The sequence below is a fragment of the Zalophus californianus genome, chromosome 14 (assembly GCF_009762305.2).
Source record: "Zalophus californianus isolate mZalCal1 chromosome 14, mZalCal1.pri.v2, whole genome shotgun sequence".
Taxonomy (NCBI): Eukaryota; Metazoa; Chordata; class Mammalia; order Carnivora; family Otariidae; genus Zalophus; species Zalophus californianus.
In genome coordinates this window covers 37,435,822-37,456,605 of record NC_045608.1, presented here as the reverse complement: position 1 = coordinate 37,456,605, position 20,784 = coordinate 37,435,822, and the positions used below count along the sequence as shown (strand labels likewise).

Below are 20,784 nucleotides of genomic sequence, written 5' to 3'. Positions count from 1 at the left end.
AATGAACTATGGGTATGAAACTGGCTCAGGTCTGGAAACTAGGCAAGCGATTATGACTTCCAATTTGGGTGTCAGCCTTCAGTCTCTTGATCAGACATCTTTGCTTTCTTTGAGTTGTACAGATCAAGACATAATCTTGTTTCATTTTATCTGTCACACCCTGAGAGGTGTCATGTTCTGTTAACCACCTCTACAACCCTGTATATGTCACAACCTTGTTGTTTATGATAATGGTGCCCACTCTCTTCTGACATTGAAGCACCACTACCCAGACTCTTTTATTTCAAGATTCTATCATCCCTGTCCCTATCTGGGGGTGCAGTTCTGAAACAGCACCTTCTGTCATCACCCTTGCCTAGGGAAGATGGCCGCCTCTGAGCTTCTTTGTTATGCTCATTCCTTATCACTTTGGTGTATGGAATGTCCTCTGGGCCCTCCCTTGGGGCATAGCCATATATGGTAGTTTTTCAGTCCTTACATAGCATGTTCTCTCTAGAATGCCCATTTCTCCATGCCTTTTGGTCCCTTCTTCCATAGTCCACTGTGACAGTTTTGGCATTTCTGGTTCACTTTATGTGGGGCATTGCTTTCAAGTGCCACCCTAGGAGTCTGTAAGCAACAATTCCAAATAAACTCCCTTATCTATCTTTGTGTTCTACTTCTCATCAAGCACCCGCAGGACACAGAAGCATTCAAATTCTCTTGGTTCCAATGGTCTTTGTTGGCAACATGCTGCAGTTTCTTTGGAGTACAATCATTTTCCTCTCTTAGCAGATGCAACATTTCCCCAGTGAGGTTATATCGTAATTAGCTCTGCTTAGGTCACTGGTGTTCAGGGAGGAAAATGGGGTTAGATATGGCAGCATGTTCTGTCTTGCAGGATACAGAGGCCTCTTCAGCTGAAAGGAAGGGCACTCGCCTTTAACAGAGAGGGAGAGGCCAAGGATTCAATCTGTTCTGAAGCTCTGATAGTCTTCTAATTAAGGCCTCAAACTAATCCTCAGTTTTTTCTGTCCTCTAGCTGCAGGAAATGAGAATTTCTTTATATGCTGCCAAAGAGTCCTGATGGCTTTCACACTTAACTTTAATTAATGACTAATCACTATGGTGGGCAGAATAATGTGCCTTCTAAGATGTCCATGTTCTAATCCCTGAAGGCTGTTGAAAAAAGACTTTAGAGCTGTTCCTTGGGAACCTGCTTCTCCTTCTGCTTCTCTCTCTCTGTCTCTTATGAATAAATAAATAAAATCTTTAAAAAAAGAAAAAAGACTTTAGAAATGTTGAGATATTGAGGATTTTGAAATGAGAGATAGCCTGGATTATCCAGGTTGGTCCCATGTAATCCCCTGAGTCCTATAAGAGGGAGGCAGGGAGACAGAGTCAGAGAAGGAAAATGGATGAGGAGAGCAGAGGTTGGAGTGGTACTATTTCTATACCAGTTAAAATGTGCAAGTCAAATCAGTGTGAGTCTACTGCATATATGGAAAAGAGATCAGAAAAAAACACTTAAAAAAGAAAAGCTGTTGACTCTGGATACTGAGACTATGGGTAACTTCATTTTCTTTTTTTACATCAATTTTTAGTAATTTCCCAAATTTTCTGTAATAAACATGCATTTTAAAAAAGCACTTTTTCTGACTATAAAAGCAATACATGACCATTGTAGAGAAATTGGAAAATGCAAGTAAGTGTATGGAAAAAAGTAAAGATCATATCACCACCCCATCACCTAGAGAACATAACTATTAACATTTGGGTATATTTCATTTCCATTTTTTTCTGTGCACTCAGATATGAATGTATATATGACTTGATACTTGACTTAATACTGTCTGTTCAGTCATGTATCCTGCTTGCTTGCTTGTTCTTTCTTTCCTTTTCTTCTTTTTGCTTAACATTATATGGTAAGCTTTTTTACTTATCCTCAATTTTTAAAACACCATTTTTTAAAATTTTTATTGTTATGTTAATCACCATATATTACATCATTAGTTTTGGATGTAGTGTTCCATGATTCATTGTTTGTGCATAACACCCAGTGCTCCATGCAGAACGTGCCCTCTTTAATACCCATCACCAGGCTAACCCATCCCCCCACCCCCTCCCCTCTAGAACCCTCAGTTTGTTTTTCAGAGTCCATCGTCTCTCATGGTTGGTCTTCCCCTCTGATTTCCCCCCCTTCATTCTTCCCCTCCTATCTTCTTTTTTTTTTTCTTAACATATATTGCATTATTTGTAAAACACCATTTTTAATGAAGGCGGGATGTTACCATGCATTTCCCTACTAGACTGTAAGATTATCTCCAGTTTTTCGATATTGCAAATAATGATGTGATGAATAAAGTTGTATGTAAAGATTTAGCTACATATCAGATTTTTTCCCAAGAAGTGGGACTGCGTTACTGTGATAATCAGAAAAAACATATGTTACACTAAAATGTATTAAATCATGATCAGGTGAAAAATACCTGGAAATTATTAGGTATTGACAAAAGGTTTTTGGAAGTAAGCCATCTTTCCCTATACCAGACATCTTAGGCCAGGCCCCAGCCTGTCCGTGTTTCATGAAGGAAGCCATCAGGTGACTCGTACAGGTGGCTGTATAAGCCATCTTCCTTTTCCTAAGAGCAGAAGGGTGGTGGGCTGAGAAAATCTTTCTTGGTGGCGTTGAATGGTAATATGTGCAGTGGTTATTTCTAACACGGGTAGATTCCCAGGGGAATACTGCGTTTTTCCTTCTGTTATAGGAGGTATTCTGCTTTCCCCAGAGGGATAGTATGGCACAATAGATAAAGCATCCTTGAAAAAAGAAGCCACTGTACAGATGTAACCTCAAAATGGAGGAGCAGCCGATAGGGTGTGTGAGGCTGAGCGGTTCCAGTCACCCGGCTGATCATAACTGCACACGCCACCCCTACCTCAGCACATTGGAGAAACCACCCATGAGAATAATTTCTTTCTGACTATGATTGATGCTGTGCTCTGCCTCATTCACACCATTTGCTAAATTATGCAGAGAAAATTATTGGCTGGGACTAAGAGAGACCATTACAGTGGGAAATGGTTAGCTAAGACATAGGAATGGTCTAAACCTCTCCCGGGAAGTACCTTGATATATATCTCAAATTTACTTCATTTTCTATATAAGGATACATTTCACATTTGGAAAACAGTTCAAACAGCAGGAAAATAAAAGTTGAGAAAGAAACAGTGATATCTCTTTATTTGGAATAAAAAAAAATCCAAACAATTCTAAGAAATGATTTAGAAAGAGTTCAGATTAGCTTTAAACTTTCTCTCTGCAATAAGAAAGAAAGCTACATGAAAGTATTTTCACTAGTGAAGGGGGAAATAGGACAATTTCTTAAAACCTTTGAAATGAAACAGGAGCAAACCTCTGTGGCAAAGTATTTTCTGTAAATGTATTTATGTTTGGATAATTTTTCTTTAATAAGCAGTTGCAAAAAAATTATACAGAGGCATACCTTGTTTTATTGCACTTCACTTTATAGCACTTTGCAGATAATTGCATTTTTTACAAATTGAGGGTTTATGGCAACCTTGAACAAGTCTATTGGCACCATTTTTCCAACGGCATTTGCTTACTCCACATCTCTGTGTGACATTTTGGTAATTCTCACAATACTTCAAAGTTTTTCATTATTATTATATTTGTTGTGGTGATCTGTGATCAGTGACCTTTGATGTTTCCATTGTAATTGTTTTTGGGGTGCCACAAACCACACCCATGCAAGATGGTGAACATAATCAATAGACAATGTGTGTTTTCTGACTGCTCCACCGACCAACCATTCCCCTTCTCTCTCCCTCTCCTCAGGCCTCCCTATTCCCTGAAACACAACAATATTGAAATTAGGTCAATGAATAACCCTACAATAGCCTCTAAGTGTTCAGATGAAAGGAAGAGTCACACCCTCTCACTTTAAATCGAAAGATAGCGATGATTAAGCTTAGTGAAGGCATGTCAAAAACCAAGAGAGGCTGAAAGCTAGGCCTCTTGCACCAAATAGCCAAGTTGTGAATGCAAAGGAAAAGTTCTTGAAGGAAATTAGAAGTGTGACTCCGGCGAACACACCAACGAATGATAAGAATGTGAAACAGCCTTATTGCTGATATGGTGAAAGTTTTAGTAGTCTAGATTAGAAGATCACACCAGTCACAACATTCCCTTAAGCCAAAGCCTAATCCAGATCAGGGCCCTAATGCTCTTTAATTCTGTGAAGGCTGAGAGAGGTGAGGAAGCTGTGGGAGAACAGTCTGAAGCCAGCAGAGAGTAGTTCGTGAGGTTGAAGGAAAGAAACGATTTATATAACTTAAAAGTACAAGGTGAAGCAGCAAGTACTGATGTAGAAGCTGCAGCAAGTTACTCAGAAGATCTAGCTAGGATCATCACTGAAGGTGGCTACACCAGACAACAGATTTTCATCGTAGATGAAATAGCCTTCTGTTGGAAGAAAATGCCATTTAGGACTTTCATAGCTGGAGAGGAAAAGCCAGTGCCTGGCTGCAAAGTTTCAAAAGATAGACTGACTCATTTGTTAGAAGCTAAGGCAGCTGGTGACTTTAAGTTGAAGCCAATACTCATTTACCATTCTGAAAATCCTAGGGCCCATAAGAATTATGTTAAATCTACACTGCCTGTTCTCTGTAAATGGAACAATAAGGTCTGGATGACAGCGCGTCTGTTTATGACATGGTTTACTAAATATTTTAAGGCCACTATTGAAACCTGCTGCTCACTGACAAGGCACCTGGTCACCCAAGAGCTCTAATGGAGATGTCCAACAAGATTAATGTTGTTTTCATGCCTCTTAACACAATATCCGTTCTGTAGTCCATGGATCAAGGAGTCATTTTGACTTTTGAGTCTTATTATTTAAGAAATATATTTCATAAGGCCATAGATATGGCCGCTATAGATGCTGATTGCTCTGATGGACCTGGGCAGAGTTCACTGAAAACCTTCTGGAAGGGATTCACCATTCTAGATGATTAAGAACATGCATGATTCATGGGAAGAGGTCAAAATATTAACATTAACAGGAGTTTGGAAAAAGTTGATTCCAACCTTCATGGATGACTTTGAGGGGTTCTAGACTTCAGGGGAGGAAGTCACTGCAGATGTGGCAGAAACAGCAAGAGAACCAGAATTAGAAGTGGAGCCTGAAGTTGGGACTGAATTGTGGATATCTCAGGATAACATTTTCATGGATGAGGAGTTGCTTCTTATGGATGAGTAAAGAAAGTGGTTTCTGGAGAGGGAATCTATTACTGATGAAGATGCTGTGAAGATGGTTGAAATGACAACAAAGAATTTAGAATATTCCATAAACTTAGTTGATGAAGCAGCAACAGGGTTTGAGAAGATTGACTCCAATTTTACTCTGAGTAAAATGCTATCAAACAGCATTCACACTACAGATAAATCATTCGTGAAAGGAAGAGTTGATTGATGTGGTAAACTTCATCATTGTCTTCTTTTAAGAAATTGCCACAGCCACCCAACCTTCATCAACCATCACCCTGACGAGTCAGTAGCCATCAACATCGAGGCAAGACCGTCCACCATCAAAAAGATTATGACTTACTGAAAGCTCAGATGATGGGTAGCATTATTTTTTTAGCAATAAAGTATTTTTAAATTAAGGTGTATACATTGTTTTTTTAGACATAATGTTATTGCACACTTAATAGACTCTAATATAGTGTAAATGTAACTTTTATATGCACTGGGAAACCAAAAATTCATTTGACTTGCTTTGCTGTAATACTTACTTTATTGCAGTGGTCTGGAACTGAACCTGCAATATCTCCAAGGTATGCCTATAAAATAAGTGCCTTCTTGTTTAGGCAAACTTCCTTCCCTATGGAACCAGCAACACTAAACTTTAGCATTAGACCACGTTATCAATTATAATAACAGTCATGATAGATCTTGTAAAAAATGGCTTTTCCTTGAGGATAGTGACACACATGCCAAATCTTTGCAGTTTCTCTCTGCACAGCTAAATTAAGAGGCTCTATCATCAATCATGTCGAATTTGTTGAAATGCTTTTTATGTCAAGTTGGTACAGCACTAGCCTATTATAGTTACTGTCAGGCTTCTCATTTTTTTTTTTTAAACCAGATGTTCCCAGAAGAAAGCAGAGGAACATTTGATGTGAAAGGAATGAATTTATCAGGTTGGTTATGATAAATACACCACATTTTAAAGATACAAAAATTGGTACAGGGAGAAGCTAAAAATATCTCCAGAAGGAGGAAAATGAGTTATAAACAGTGAACACCAAAAGAGAAGGAAAATTATTTACATTAATATTCTGTGGCGGAATATTATTTAGTCTTAAAAATGAAGGAAATCCTAAAACATGGATGAACTTTGAGGACATTATACTATTCAATTCAATCCAAAGAATATTTATTAATCTCATAATGAACTTTAGAATTATAGTTCTGTTTCTGTATCTCTTAAACTCATTTCCCCCCTCAAAATGTCTGTAAATTATTATCTCTATATTCTTAACAGAATGTATTAAGCTAGTAGTCAAAATTCTATCCCCTTCATTTATTGGTTGAGGAAGTAGAGTGGTTCAGTGACATGCCTAAAGTCAAATGAGCTAGAAGACAGCCAGGAACTAAGAGCAGTTTAGGTGTTCTGAACTTGCCCTGGGTTCTGTGCATTATGCCCTTGGAAATCCGGGTGGCTAAGGCTGCAAAAATCATGGAAAGCCAACACCTTTTCCCCTCACAGAGTCCAAATAACTCGTCCGTATCTTGGATTTGTATGAGAGTCAGTGTTAGAGTGAAGCCACCTGCAGTCTGTAACACCCATTTGTGACCCCTTCACTTCTGCTTTCTTTACAACAGTAGTCTGTGTTGTGACCGTGTGCCTTTCATGTCTGGCCCATCATGGGGCTGAGATGAGCATAGTTCAATACTTGTACATGGGCTGAGTCTAAAATTTCACTCCTGGGGGCCTTGTCCTGCCACTCCACACCCAAAACCTTCTTGAGCATGTATCGTGTGCCAAGCAGTGTAGTAAGTGCTTTATATGCATCTCCTCATTTAATTTTTTGTAATGTTATTATCACCATCCCCATTAAATAGGCTGAAATTCATTTGCCCAATTTGTGAAGTTGGAATGTGACAAAGCCAAGATCCAAACCCAGGCAGTTTGACTCCTGAGTCCTGTTACTTAACCATTATGCCACTTACCTTAAGTTTCTACCTGGAAGCGATGTGATCTTCACATTTTGTCAATCTCTACATAATAAGAATGCTGTTTTTCCTTCTGGGACACACCTTTCTTGCCAGCTTGAAGCCAGTTTTCTCCTTCTGCATCAATCATTCCTGGATAATGTTTAAGCTAAGAGGCAGAGCCCAGTGACAGTTCTCATTTTTTTTAAGAAACCTCATGGGCTTGGGATTGTATTTCCCTTGTGTAAACTGGTATTGGATCTCAGGCTCCTCAAGGCTCTCTGTCAGCCCCCAATGCCATGCTGACTCCGCAAAGCAGTGAGTAATAAATTGCTTGCTCTTTCGGCTTCTGTGCTTTAAGAACGCAGTCATCCATCTACATCCTACTATTTCTGTGTCATTGTCAATGATATCTGATAATGTTTGTAATCTGGTAAGGTGAAAGAGCCTCCCAGGTGTCAAGATACATATTGTGACACAGCTTTGTAAGTCCCTTATTGCATTCTCAAACACACCAGCATAGACAAAGTTGAACAGGACTGAATGTAACACAGTGTGATTTCACTCAATTTTTGTTGAGTGTTAGTAAACTTTTTTTTAAAGATTTTATTTATTTATTTGAGAGAGAGCACAAACGGGGGGGAGGAGTGAAGGGAGAGAGAGAGAGAAGAGGGGAGCCCGACTTGGGACTCGATCCCAGGACCCCTGGGATCATGCTCTGAACCGCAGGCAGATGCTTAACCAACTGGGGCACCCAGGCGCCCCAAGGATTAGTACACTTTTAAGAGTGGTCAAACTTCTGAAGTTGCCAGGATGCAATTCTAATGATTTCCAAATGCTTTTATGACATCCCAGAATGTACTTTAGAGATTTCTTATGCTATTTTCTTCACATTTCCTGTGCATTAAAATTATGTGTATTTGTAATGTATCTTGATCTTACATACATCAAGCTTTTCATTAGCTGGCCCAGGAGTTTCTAGCCAGGATTTGCATTTTCACTGTGAAGGTTTTCATTTGAAACAGGTAATATTTTGTTTAATGTAAGACACCCAGCATTGATTAGCACTACAAGTGACTGTGAAAGTTCAGTACATGAAAATTGGAATTTCTACCAGGACACTTGCTTCTAAATCTGTATCTCTGATACACACACACAAGCACACACACACACTCTGGAAAGCCAGTAATTGATTGCATTTTAATGCATATACATCAATCCAAAAGTCTTATTTACACAAAAACATTAGACTTATTAGAAGGATCAGAACTATAATTCGTTAATTTGTTAATAGATCTTCTGATTCTAGTGTGGTTTGCTGAGGCTACCCTACTTTGTCATCAAAAGTTCTGTAAAAAAGATAATGGTTATACAATCTACACTGGACATTAGAAAGCCAAGTTGCAAGAAGAAAGCCTTCTTTTCTAATGGGAGGTCCAGATATATATAGAAAATACCTACTGGTGAGTGTCAGGAGTAGGGACAGAGATGCTGATATAGCAGAGTTGTTTGGAGTTTGTGAGACACAGCCCCTTTTGCTTTGAGAGTTATTCAAGTTTTACACTGCCTTTGAAATTCAAATTCACAGAGCGTTCTGCTCTGCCCTGCTCTGACTAGCTCCTTTGAACTTAAGTGTCTTTTCTTGGCCTACTATCAAGTCCTCTCAGTCAAGACCTTCTGGATTCAAGCCCCTTTCCCTAAGAAGGAGGGGGGTTTCATCACTGTTCCAGCTTGGGGCTCGGAATGGAGAGGGGTATAAATCTTAAGCTGGGTCTTTTAACTCCCAGCTACATCGAGGCTGTAGCGACTTTCCGTTTCACACCACCAGTGCCACTGGCATATCCACTGTTCCACCCTTGGTGGTCCAGGGGCTGAGGGAAGTCTCTAGGCGCAGACAGGAATCTTTCCTACTGGATCACACGTTGCTTGCTGCCTCGTCAGGACAGAAGGTGGTGCTCATTCAGATGCTGACAGACAGTGGGCACCAGGTGGCCTCAAGCAATTCCCAGGACTTGCTTGACAGAAGCTGAACTAAGTATTAACACTGATTCTGCTCTTCTACACCAGTTCTCCCTGTACACAATCCTCCTTAGCCTGGGTAGTCTGGCCCTATTCTCTTTCAAACTATTGTTTATATTTATACATGCCATGCTCTGCTCCTTAGAGTATTTGTTTTTAATTCTTAAAATATATTCCCACCCTGTAAACACAGAAACAGAAGTATACTCTTGGTTTTTATCTATCAAAGCTTACCAGTGTTAGAACCCAGTTTGCTAACCCCGCCCCCTTTCAAGGCCGCCCCGCCCCCCCGAGGATGCCCCACCCCCCGCCCTGTAGTCACGTGGAGCGCAGGCATCATGGGAGATCCTATACCATCTCTACTGCGCAGACTCAGAGGTGGCTGAAGCTTTGCTGGTCTTGCATCTGGGGTGTCTGCTTCCTTGTCGTCGTCGTTTTTGCCTCAGCTCATTGACTTGCGACAAGGTTTTGAAGAACTCTGCCCCGTGTTTTCCCGGTCTGGGTGCTTGAAGAGAAGGAAAGGGCCAAGAGAACACGAAACTGCCGAACGCCGCTGGGCCGAATATTCCTTCAAGAGTCCAAGGAAACTGTCCCTGGGGACGGGCGAAGGGCGGGCCGTGGCGTGGTCCCTGCCGTCGCGCACCGGGGCGGATCGTGTGATTCTTGAGACTCAGGACCCAGTGAGTAGGAGGCCCAATCCGGGGTGGGGTTCCCCTCACCGCCAGCCGGGTGAGATGCCCGAGGAGTTTCCCGTCCGTGGGTACTATTCCCGCCACGGACCATTCAGGGCCTCCCAGTGCCCGGGCCTCGTGCGGAGATCCCCGCTGGGCCGCGGCTGGAGCTGTGAGGGCCAGGCCGGGCCCGGGAGAGCGGGGTCTTCGGGCGAGGCCGGGAGTCCGGGACTGAAACCAGGGCAGAGGTTGGGGCGTCTGCGGAGGACATCCCAAGGTTCCAGTACAGGTGGGTCTTTGCTAGCCAGAGGGAGGGAATGGGGAGCCTGCTGTTCTTTGTCCCAGGTTTTGGAACCCTTTTTGTTACCTTTTAGGACAGTGCTCAGATTTTAGTCCCAGGATTTCACAGTTTACTGAGGACCAAAAAGCCTCTGTTCGCATGGCTTTTGTCTGTTAGTATTTATTGTCAGAAATTAAAACAGGGAAAGTTTTAAATTTCAGTTTATTTAAAACTCAGTAATGAACCCCTTACATGTTAACATTTTTATGAAAAATAACTGTTTACAAAACAAAGAATGGCATTGTTTTACGTTTTTGCTAATCTCTTTAATATATTCCATCTCCAACATTCAGTCTGTTGTGATATCCATGTCATGTAGTCTCTGGAAAACTTAACTGCACTCCAGAGAGAATGAGACTGAAAAAGATAAATAACGTCTTGGTATTATGAATAACATATTGGGATTGGTTTGCAGCCTGCATGAAAGGTCTTGGGAACTCTAGGGTCCCCACTTTGAGAACCTCTTGAGGAAGTGCCATCTGACCTCCACAGTGAAACAGATCAGGATGTTTGAATTTGGCTGCTGCGAGCTGACAAATCATCTTTTTGATGATATTGTTATAGGAAGACCAGTTGTATCAAAATTATGTTTTCTTTGAGAGGCATGTCCCTAAATTTTTATCCAGTGCAAGCATTTAGCATGGGATGAGAGGCTTTGGTTTCATAATGCTCTGATAAGCGAGGAGTCATTTATCCCACACAAATTACTATTATTTTCTTATCTGTTCTTTTTATTTGGGGCATTATTAGAGATTCTATAAAGTGAAATTCTGGTTTCCCTCAAACTCCTTAACTGTTCTTTTTCAGTGTTTCCTTTGCGGGCCCCTCCTCTACCTAAATGCACAGAGGGGAGTGGAAAAGAGGGAATTCCATCCATGGTAATATAAATGGGCTGAGTGTTCTCAAAGTACAAACAGGCATCTTTCCTGGTGGATGATGGACAGCTTTCTGGTACAGTGAGGAACATTGGAAAGGCTTCTCAGTACATGAGAACTTGTAGTGTCCAGAGCCCTTTCTCTTTATGCTGTTTCCCTAGATGATTTCTTTTCTTTTTTTTTTTTTAAGATTTTATTTATTTGACAGAGAGAGACAACACAAGCAGGGGCAGTGGGAGAGGGAGAAGCAGGCTCTCCGCTGAGCAGGGAGCCCGATGCGGGGCTTGATCCCAGGACCCCGGGATCATGACCAGAGCCGAAGGCAGTCGCGTAACTGCCTGAGCCACCCAGGCGCCCCTCCCTAGATGATTCCACCTAATCTCATGGCTTTCTGTGTTTTTATTGTCAGAACACATTATCTGCCACTACTGCTTCTAATTTGAGTTCCTGGCTCAAAATTTAGTTGTCTGTATGATGTCTCCACTTTTATGTCTTTTTTTTTTAAAGATTTTATTTATCTATTTGAGAGAGCTAGTGAGAAATTGAGAGAGAGCATGAGCAGCAGGGAGGGGCAGAGGGAGAAATAGACTCCCCGCCAAGCAGGGAGCCCAGTGTGGGGCTCGATGTGAGGGCCCTGGGACCATGACCTGAGCCGAAGGCAGACGCTCAACTGACTGAGCCACCCAGGCGCCCTCCACTTTTATGTCTTGAGGACAACTTGAACTTAACAAAGTGAAACTGTTCTTCTAGTCTTTTCCCCTTGATGTATGCACTCAGCTTGCTCCTTCTTCAGTTTTCCGAAATTGACATTATATTCTTCTAACTTGCTTAAACTGTAAATCTGGAAGTCATTTGGACTTTTTTTTTTTAAGATTTTATCCATTTATTTGAGCGAGAGAGAGAGAGAGAGAGAGAGAGCGCGACATGAGCAGGGGGGAGGGGCAGAGGAAGAGGGAGAAGCAGATACCACCCCACCCCACCCCCGCTGAGCAGGGAGCCCAACATGGGGCTCCATCCCAGGACCCTGAGATGATGACCTGAGCTGAAGGCAGATGCTTAACCAACCAACTGAGCCACCCAGGCGCCCCATCTGTCACCTAGTCTTAATCATTTTAGTTCTAAGTTATAGCTCTAATTATATTAGCTTTTTTTAACTGCTACTACCCTAGTCCAAGTTTACCATCATTTTTTGCCTGGATTGCCCAATAGCATCCTTCTTATTTATTCTCCTTTTATCCACATATATTATTGTCCCTTCTCCAATCCATCTCCAAATCTTACAAAATCAGAAGTATGTATACATTGCTTCCCTGTCAGCAGTTTTTCCGTGGCTTCTCAATGTTTTTAGGATAAAGATCAAAGTTCTTTTTTTTTTGCCCTTTAAATAGTTATTTATTATTTTTTAACTTAATTTAATTAAATTATGTTATGTTAGTCACCATACAGTACATCATTAGTTTTTGATGTGGTGATCCACGATCCATTGTTTTCGTATAACACCCAGTGCTCCATGCAGTACGTGCCCTCCTTAATACCCATCTCCGGGCTAGCCCATCCCCTCACCCGCCTCCCCTCTAAAACCCTGTTAGTTTCTCAGAGTCCATAGTCTCTCATGGTTCATCTCTCCCTATAAAGATCAAAGTTCTTAACAAGGACTCTAAGATACCATGTGATCTGCCACGTCTCCCTCTCCAGCCTCTTCTCCTACCCCTCTTTCTGTCATTCTTTATAGTTCACTCATAGCAGGTTTTATTCATTCAGTGGCCCACATTTATGATTGAGCATATAATTTGTGCCAGATACTGTTGAGGCACTGAGGATACAATGGTGAACAAGGTCAGGGATCCTATTCTCATGGAAATTATATTCTGGAGTAGGGAATTAGGCTACAAGCAACCATACCAATAAATATCAAAGATCATTTCAGAGGGTGTAAGTTCTATAAAGAAACAAAACATAATGTGATAGAAAGAAAGTGATGACAAGCTACCTTGAACTGGGTGGTCAGGGAAGACCTCTCTGTGAAGCTGAGCTCATAATGACAAGAAGCCAGGTCAGCCATGTGAATATATGAGAACAGAACATTCCAAGTGGTGATGACAACAAAGATAAAAGCTCTGAGGGAGAAACAAGTTTGTTTATGAAATAGACCAGTGTGGCTGGTTCATGGTGAGCTAGCATGTTAGTTTTCTGTTACTGCTGCAACAAATTATCGTAGTGGCTTAAAAAACACAAATTTACTGGTTTACAGTTCTGGAAGTCGGAAAGTCTGAATGGATTTCACTGGGCTAAAATCAAGGTGTCAGCAGGACTGCATTCCTTTCTGGAAGTTCTAAGGGAACATATATTTCCTTGCCTTTTCCAGCTTCTAGAGGTTGCTCACACTGCTTGGCTCATGGCCATCACCCTCTACCGTCAAAGCAATGTGGGTTGAGTCTTATATTGTGTCATGTTGATGACCTTGTTTCTGTCATCACATCTCATTCTCTTGACTCTTAGGCCTCCCTGTTCTACTTTTAAGAACACTTCTGATTACATTGGACCACCTAGAGAATTCAGGATAACTTTCCATTTTAAGGTAAGTTGATTAGCAGCCTTAATTTCATCTGCAACCTCAATCCCCCTTAGCTGTATAAAGTAATGTATTCACAAATCCCAGGGATTAGGGTGTGGATATCTTGGGGAGGGAGATATTCCACCTACCACAGGAAGAAGAGTGTAGAAGATGAGACAGAGAGATGAGTTTGGACCGGGTTATAAAAGGCATGTAGGCTAGGTTAAGGAGTTTGGATTTTATTCCAAGAAAGGGAAACCCCTTGGAAAGTTCAAGCAGAGCAATGGAGTGATCAGAATTGCATTTTAAAAGGAACATCTGTTTGTCATGTGGAATTGGGTTTAAAGAGGGAAAAAATGGCAGTAGGGAGACTAGTTGAGGAATATATAAACTTGTCTGCATTTGTTTAGTTGGATTAAGGTGATAGTGATAAAGGTGGAGAGAAGCGAATGATTATAGGATATATTTTGGAGTTAAAAATTTGCAAATATATATGGAGGTAAAGGAAAAAGAAGAATGAGGGATGAGGCTCTCACTAAGTTGGGGAAGGCTAGAAGATCAGCAGATTTGAGGAGATGGGAATCAGGTTTTTTTTTCCATGTTAACTTAAAGAGCTACATTTGGTATTCAAGTGGAGATGTCAAGAAGGCAATTATATGTAAGAGTCTGAATCTCAGTGGAAAATCAGATCTAGAAGTACGGATTTGAGAGTTACCACCTAAGTGGGATTAAGGACATGTGACTGGGTGATACCTTTTAACTGTATAAATACAGAAAAGTAAAGGGCCTAGGATCAAACCCTAGGGCTCCAATATTAAGGGTCAAAAAAAAAGAAGAGCCAGCAAAGAAAACAGAAGGCAAGCCAAGAGATTGTTTTCAGTTTTTTCATGAGGCAAGGGGGATGATTAGCAGTTTGAATACTAGTGAGAGATGAATGAGGTGAAGAGAAGTGCCGGTTGGATTTAAAATATGGTGGTCATTGCTGACCTTAAGAACAGTTTGAGTGGAGTGGTAGAGATGGAAACCTGAATGAAAAGTGTTAAAGAGAGAAACAGGTGAGAAAATAGAGATGGCTCTTGTAGACAGTTCATTTATATTCTAAAATGTGTTATGTGCCATCCCAATTTGAGGCTTTTGCACACTGTTTCCTCTGCCTGGCATCTCTTTCCTCTTTACCATACCACTGGTCCTTGTTAAGTTAATCCACATACTCGAACCTCAGCACTTATATCCCTTCCTCAAAGAGGGCTTTCCTGATTATCCCAGTCTGTCTGCTTAGAAGAGGTCTTCCTGTGATAATCTTTCATAGTGCACCTCACATCTTAAAACTATATAGTTAATGGGCCCACCTCCCCCATACACAAATGCATACACACATATTATGTACATGTCAGCCAGTAAAGTCCGTAAAGATGGGATGATTTCATTTTTGCTCATTATTGTATTCCTAGTATATAACCCATTGTCTAGCACATAGTAGTTTCTCAATATTCAGCTCATTTATTTAACTCATTCATTGAGTCAGTAAATAAATTAATGTTATATTTTAAACCTTGGATGAATGATGCGGTCTTGTGTTTTTTTTCTGTAGTTCATTGTTTACATATGATAGATAACTTGGTAGCCATTCATGAAATCATACAAAGACCTATCAGGAGCACTTTGATTAACAACTAATAAACATTTTGGCCTGAAAAACAATTGAGCATCTTTTGCAACAGACTCTTGATGAAGAGCTTCGTAAGTCATTTTAGCTTTGACATTGAAGAGCTACATGCTATTCCCAAAGGCTAGTATTCCCAAGGGCTGACAAAAAGCTGTTCTGAAGGTATGGAATATTTTTGTGTGTGTGTTTCTTATTAGTTGGGTCACATTGGGAGACCACTTAAACTCTCTGGGCCTCAGTGTTTTTATCTGTAAATTGGAGGTCATTGTCCTTACTTTGCCCACCAAATAAAATATGTGAGAACACTTTGAAAATTCTAAAGCACTATGAAAATCTAAAGTATTATTACCATATGATTCCTTTTCTGTTACCGAAACAGGAAGATGAAAATAACCTCACTTGTTTTCCTCCCTTTTAAACTTGGTATCCTGTGAATGGGACTTACAATAAGAGTAGATGGCATTAAACCTTTTTTTACTGCTTCAGGAGCCAGGTTCTCTAGTATTTTTATTTGAATCCTATTTTGTACTGTAATGCATTATCTCTTCCCTTTGTTCATTTGATAAGGAAAATCTGCGTCCTAAGATGGCCGAATGAGCTGACGAGAGGGTCCCAGTCCTTGCCCCGGGGTTGTTCTCCCTGCCCCGCTTCACCCATGCGCCAAAAGTGCCACGTATGCGGAAGTTAGTGTATAAATTGCCCCCTTTGTTTGTGCTCAGGGCTCAGACCTTTGGAGACCACGCTCCTCTGATCCCACCAGCGTTAAATAAACCTCCCATCCTCCGAGATCACCGAGTGCTGCTTGGTTCTTCTGTCGGGCGATCCAGTCCAGGTTCCGTAACACATTTACTTCTCGGGAACAAAACAAATCATTTTTGGACTTGGAATCTGTAGGCATAAAATGTGCCCTTCTTGCTCTTCAGAAATAAAGACTCTAAAAACATGAAACTTGAAACTTGTTTCAAGGTGCTGTCGGATTTGAGGTGAACAATTTGAGAAAGACCAATATTTCACCTAACAAAAGTCTGAGAATATGAAAATGCCTTTGTGCTACGAGCAGTCTTTCTAATTTGTCTACATAATATGTAAATATAGAATAATTTTCACAAACCATACAGAAGAATCCATTTTATTACTTTACAACTGTCCATTTCTAAATGTGTGTGTATATTAATACCATATTTAGTGCAGTTGATTAGAGTTTCAAGGATAGAAATACATAGACCTTGGTGTAAGTTTCAGCTTCGCTGCCTGCAAACATGTGGTTGTGTGCAATTTATTAACTCCTCTGAATCTTTTTTTTTCATCTTTAGGAAGTTTTTCATAGACTGTTGTGAGAACTAAATGAAATAATATTGAGAAAATAATTTAGTTTATAGTTTTATGAGCTAAATCAGTAAAGATTTATGTTATATATTATCATAACATTTATAATATTAATATATTACACATAATTGTATTGATTAATATACATGTATTATTTTAGTGTTAATTAATAATATAATTAATATAATATTCACATATTGGTATGTATTTTTTGTATTTTCCTATTATGGGTTGAGTTGTATCCCCCTCCCCAATTCATATGTTAAACTCCTAACACTCAGTGCCTCAGAATGTGACCTTATTTGGAGATAACGGTCTTCACAGAGGTAATCAGGTTAAAATGAGGTCATTAGGGTGGGCCCTCATCCAGTATGACTGGTGTCTTTATAAAAAGGGGAAATTTGAAAAATGATATGCACACAGGGAACAAACCATGTGAAGATGAAGGCAGAGATCAGGGTGATGATTCTATAAGCCAAGGAATGACAAGATTGCTAGCAAACCTCCAGAAGCTAGGCATGAGGCATGAACAGGTTCTCCCTCACCACCCTCAGAAGGAACTAGCCCTGCCAGCAACCTTGATCTAAGACTTCTGGCCTCCAGAACCAAGAGAAAATAAATTTCTGTTGTTTAAGCCACTCAGTTTGTGGGTACTGTGTTACAGCAGGCCTAGCAAACTAATACACTTGCCCACTGGAAAGTGAGTGAGGGTAGTCACATAGATTTTAGGATGCAGAACATGGGCAGGGACACCAGGAGCATTCTCCTGTACTTTCTCTCATTGTCCATTACTGAAATCCTACTTATCCTTCCAGATCTAATCCCAGAGCCATTTCCTCCAGAGACTTTCCCAGTCTTCTGGTCAGAAGCAGTTGCTTCTCCTTTGGTGCTCATAACAGAGAAAGGCAAGCATTATTTCCCTAGTTCATCCTTTCCCTCTGTAATTCATTCCTCAAGTGAAGCTAGATCATGTCATGTGAGAATCACCCCTATATTCTAGTTGATTTTTCACCCCTGTCCCCAACCCATTCAACTCTTAAGAGTTTTGAGAGCAAGGGATATATGTCATTCACTTGGGGTGTGTCAGCCCCATCCCCTCTCATCTAGGGTGGAGGACAGTGCTTACATGGAACACAGAGCAGATGCTTAGTAAATATTTCAGGAATTGAACTTTTTTCTCCTCACTTTCCTCATCTTCACTACACTGCCAGAGAACCTTTTAGTGAGGGAGGAACTAAAGTTAGCTGGGTAGGTAAGTACCTAAAATACACTTTTTTGTTTTTGCAGTTTATGGAAAGGGAACTTGGGGCCAAAAAGCAGCTGGGGGATATTAGGAAGTTTAGGGCACAGAGCCAAGTAAACTAAGTTTTCTCAGTTGAGGAGGAGGATGGGATTGGATTGATAGCCTTGAGAGTGGTTCAGGGATGCAAGTCTGAGGTTGGTCAGGTTGGGAATCCTGGTTGTCACTGTGAGAAGGAAGGTACAGTTACAGTGCCAAAACACATTAGGGCGTGGGAGAGGATAAGAGGGAAATGGCAGGGATCACTTTTTGTTCAGCTACTAGTCAGGAAGGAGGACCTGGGACTGCACAAAAATCATAACGTGATAAATACAGATGAATGTATCTGAACAATAATACAGAATATTTGAAACTGGAATGATTCTGGGAAGTGTGTCATGCATGGTTGCTATTGTTAGAGAAATGGTAATGGAAAGATACCTGAAGTGATGGTCTTTCCTTTTTCTAGTTTCTGTTGTTTTTTTCCCCTGGCCTATCTTGAGTATTGAACTGACTTATATTTTCATTGTGTTTTTGTCTTAAGAGCAGGGGAATTGATGAAATTATTGGTTCTCTATAGTCCTTACTGATTTTCCCCCCACTATTTAAAATTTTCCCCCTTTTGCTCTAGGCTCTCCTAAGACAATTTAAATTCCTTTTTATTATTTCCCAAGATCAAGAGAATTTCTACTTTGCTTGGAGATATCCTATATCTGTCTTAATGGCTTAAGGAATTTTGCCTCCTTCCATTGTTCCTATAATGTCTAAATGAATGGGACTTACAAAGACATTTTCTCATTGGATACTGCCTTCGAGCATGAGAATACCTGTATCACTAATCCCTTGAGTTGAAGGGAATTTCAATATATTGTTATTGGTAGGCAGTGCTAGTTTTCAGGGGTAGAGAATGCAGTTGATAGGAGGAGTGTGGTCAGCCACAAAGAAGTGTAAGATACTGTCTTTGTAATTGGGCCATTTTTTTTTCAAAGTTATCTGTAAAACAGACTACCATAAGCATGAATTATATAGTAGTGTAACTTTGTCTCTAACATAATCTGTCTTCAAATGTATAGATTATAGTCATGTTACATTTTACAAAATTTCTGCTATGGCATATTCACTGTCTTTCACATTGTTCCATATGGGCATGTACGGGGAATGGGCCTATGTTTCCACCAAGTACTTCCAAAATTCTGTGTTTGAGTAGCACTCTTCAATCTCCCAGGAGCCAGCTTGTATGCTCTGTTGAGGAGAGGTGAGCTTTTGGCAAATAACATGATACACATGCTCATCATAATGAAAGAAATAAGCCGATAAACCTGCAACTCTTTTAAGTTAATGAGTTTTTGCCATTATAATTTGTAACAGATCCAGAAAATACCCCCCCCACCTTTTTTTAAAGTAAATGAACAGTTAGGGAACCATCTGTGAAACATTGGAAAGAATTGTATATTTAACTCAATGTAGTTAATATTCTTAACTTACCTTTGACCCTTGCTCTGAAGACTCTTTTTTTACGTGGATTATAAGAACATGTTCAAAGATATTTTAAAAACTGCCATATGCTTAAGTTGATTTATATGCTTAAAACATGGCGTTTGGCTATAGAAAAAAAGGGAGCCCATATTGTGAACTGTAGTGTGTATAACTCAAGTGCTAGAGGAGTTGAATAGAGAGGAGGCAGAGTATGGTAGTTAAATAGCCAAGCCTGGGTTCAAATCCCAGCTCTGCCACTTACTAGCTACGTGACTTTGGATAGATAATTTAATCCCTCTCTGCTTAAGTTTCTTCTTTAATGAAACTGTGGGAATGCCTTATAGGTTTTTGTAAGGTTAAATTAGTTAATATTTATGATGTAATGAAAATAGTGACTAGCTGATAGTAGGTGTAAAATAAGTGTTAAGTAAAATTCTTCCCATAATTAGCAATAAAAATATTTTTGATGGAATTTCAGCTGTACATTCCTTTGGGTAAGTATTTAATAACTACATTATCATACGGGGCTTTATTATGAAAAACTTGACCTTGTTTTTGGGCCTGGTCAACTGGAGATTATGAAAATAACTAACCCATTTGGTCTGAAAAGCTCTTTACATTCCCCAGGTCAGGTCAGGCAAGGGCAGAGTGCTGCAGACCCTTGTTGCCTGAGAAGATTCTGAGTATTACTAGGAAAATGAATGAGGGGCGGTAGGGGAACATTTCACCTTGGCTTTTGTGACTTAAAGTGAATCGAGGCATCAAGCAGTACTTCTCCTGAAGTTACATGCTGTTGTTGGTATGTGTGTATAGGGAGATAGATTAAGAAAAACAACTATTTCTGTAAAATAGACACATACCACATGTACTTTGCTGTTTCCAATTAACAATATATGGTGGGGATCTCTCCATAGTATTAATATAGAGATATTGCTCCTTCCTTTTTGTAGCTTCATAGTTTTCTGTGGTCTCACCCAGTCTGCTATCTATGAACACTTGGGTTATTCCCCTCTTTTGCTATTACAAATGATGTAAAGAATAACCTTCTGGGGGCGCCTGGGTGGCTAAGTCATTAAACGTCTGCCTTCGGCTCAGGTCATGGTCCCAGGGTTCTGGGATGGAGCCCCACATTGGGCTCCCTGCTTGGCAGGAAGCCTGCTTCTCCCTCTCCTGCTCCCCCTGCTTGTGTTCCCTTTCTCGCTCTGTCTCTGTCAAATAAATAAATAAAATCTTTAAAAAAAAAAAGAATAACCTTCTGCATATATCTTTTCATACCTTTGCCAGTGTATCTTTGATTAGATGTCAAATTGCTGATTTAGAAGATAAATGCATATGTTGTTCTGCTAGAAGTTGCCAAAT

General features: G+C 40.3%; 1 long non-coding RNA gene across 1 annotated transcript; it reads left to right on the top strand.

Moving 5' to 3' along the window:
* Positions 1-9,599: 9,599 nt before the first annotated feature.
* Positions 9,600-16,541, top strand: LOC113913221. Its single transcript, XR_003517126.2, has 3 exons — positions 9,600-9,918; positions 13,624-13,702; positions 16,064-16,541. It is a non-coding gene; the product is annotated as an uncharacterized LOC113913221 (long non-coding RNA).
* Positions 16,542-20,784: the final 4,243 nt, after the last annotated feature.